The 1,938-nt window shown below is 65.4% G+C and overlaps 2 non-coding genes across 2 annotated transcripts; one reads left to right on the top strand and one right to left on the bottom strand.

The window, feature by feature from the left end:
* Positions 1-1,116: 1,116 nt before the first annotated feature.
* Positions 1,117-1,199, top strand: TRNAL-CAG (transfer RNA leucine (anticodon CAG)). Its single transcript has one exon. It is a non-coding gene; the product is annotated as a tRNA-Leu (tRNA).
* A 297-nt stretch (positions 1,200-1,496) lies between these two features.
* TRNAL-CAG (transfer RNA leucine (anticodon CAG)) lies at positions 1,497-1,579 on the bottom strand. Its single transcript has one exon. It is a non-coding gene; the product is annotated as a tRNA-Leu (tRNA).
* Between the last annotated feature and the right edge of the window lie 359 nt (positions 1,580-1,938).

The raw sequence follows: 1,938 nt of genomic DNA, 5'->3' as shown, positions 1-1,938 counted from the left end.
AGACCGGGCGGTGGCGGGAGCAGGGGCAGGGGCAGGGGCAGGGGCAGGGGCAGGAGCAGGGGCAGGGGCAGGGCAGGGCAGGGGCAGGGGCAGGAGCAGGGGCGGCCCCTGGGGAGGTCGCAGCCTAGGAAGTGAGCGGCCTCCGGAAGCTGGAAAAGGAAAGGAAATGGGCCCCCCCGGAACCTCCGGAAGAAGTGCAGTTCTCATCTCCAGAACCGAAGCATAGTGAACAGTGTCATTTTAAGCCACTGAATCAGCGGTCGTTTGTCACAGCAGCGGTAAGAATGTGGTGCAGCGGCTCCAACGCGCGGCGAGCCCCGGGCCCCGGGCCCCGCCCCCGAGCCCCGCCCCGCCCCGCCCCGCGGTACCCCTGCCCACGCGGGCCCCCGCCGCCTTCCCCAGAAGGCGAAACCTTCCTCTGTAACTACCTTCCCGCTGCCCGCGTCCGCCTCGCGGACACCATCCCCGTCCCTCGTACACATCAGGCTTTTGTAGGCAGATAAACCGCCTCTTCTCTGAATTTAACAGCCTCCAACTTTCCCCTTGTTCGCTTACTAAGAAGGCACCGACGCCAGCCTTCCCCGGCGGCGGCCCCAGGCCAGCACCAGCGGGCGATGCGCGGCGGCCCCAGGCCAGCACGTGAGGGCGCTGCGCCCGCCCGCGCCTCCCTGCGAGTCCCGCCGCCCAGGCCCCCGGCGCTCCCCCGGCGTCCACCAGCGTCCCGACCTTCGCCGCCCGCGCGTAGTGCCCGGCGTTAAAAACGACCGCACGTCTTCGGGTTCGGAGCCTGGACCAGCGGCTGGAATTTAACAGCGTAGTTTCCTTTCTATTATGTTTAGTTTTAGGGTCATTTTCCACCGATGGCAAGGGAAACTGATTTTTGTGTTTCTGCTCAGGCTACAGTTTCCATTTAATACACGTAGGAAAAAAAAAAAAAAAAGACCGAATCAGTTGCAGGATCACGGGCTCGGCAACACCGGCAGTTTATACCCGCGGACGCCTGGGGCGGCGGGCGCGGGCCGGGGCTGCGGGCACACGGCGCCCCCTGGCTGCGCTCCTCGCCGCGCCGCACGGAAACAGCAACTACACGGAGCCCTCCAGGCCGGCCCCCGGGAAGTCAGGATGGCCGAGCGGTCTAAGGCGCTGCGTTCAGGTCGCAGTCTCCCCTGGAGGCGTGGGTTCGAATCCCACTTCTGACAACTCCTCTCTTTTGCCCTTTTCTTCCCGCAACGTTCGAGCAGAGCGGATCCGTTTGACGACTCTAAACAGGGACCCCACGGTACAGATCGGAGCTTTTTTTTATTTTTTCCCCCGGTCCAAAGTCAAATAAGTGTCATTAGGAAGAAAATGCCTGTTGAGAGAAATACTTGTTTTGTAGAGAGATTAAATGGGAACTGTCCGGCGGTGCATCAGCTCGTTGATTCTTGCAGCTGTTGGCGAAAAGCGAAAAGTACTGGGGGGGGGGGGGGGGGGGGAAAGCAAAGCAAAAGAACACTTGTCAGGAGTGGGATTCGAACCCACGCCTCCAGGGGAGACTGCGACCTGAACGCAGCGCCTTAGACCGCTCGGCCATCCTGACTGCTCGCTCTCCGCCTTGCAAGCAAACCTCTTCGGAATAGCTCTAGTGTGCGCATGCGTAGCGAGCGGCGGCGGGGGACCGGGCGGGCTCTGCTCCGCGCCGGCTCGAAGGGGCAGGGGCGCAGTGGGGCGCGGGAAGGCTGCGCAGGCGCCTCGGTGGCGGCAGGGGGCGCGCGCAGCGTGCTGTTGAGGCGGGGCCCCGCGGCGCCTCGGGCCGGCGCTCTGTGCGCAGGCGCCGCGCCCGTCCGCGTTTCCGGCCGGCGTCGGGGCGCGCGCACCTGCGGGCCCGCGGCACTTGTGCTCGGCGCCCCGGTCGGCGGCCGCAGGGTCGCAAGGTGTCCCCGCGCGGCGGGCGCGTTC

This window comes from Canis lupus, chromosome 2 (genome assembly GCF_003254725.2).
Source record: "Canis lupus dingo isolate Sandy chromosome 2, ASM325472v2, whole genome shotgun sequence".
NCBI classification, from domain to species: domain Eukaryota; kingdom Metazoa; phylum Chordata; class Mammalia; order Carnivora; family Canidae; genus Canis; species Canis lupus.
This window is presented reverse-complemented; position numbering and strand designations above follow the sequence as displayed.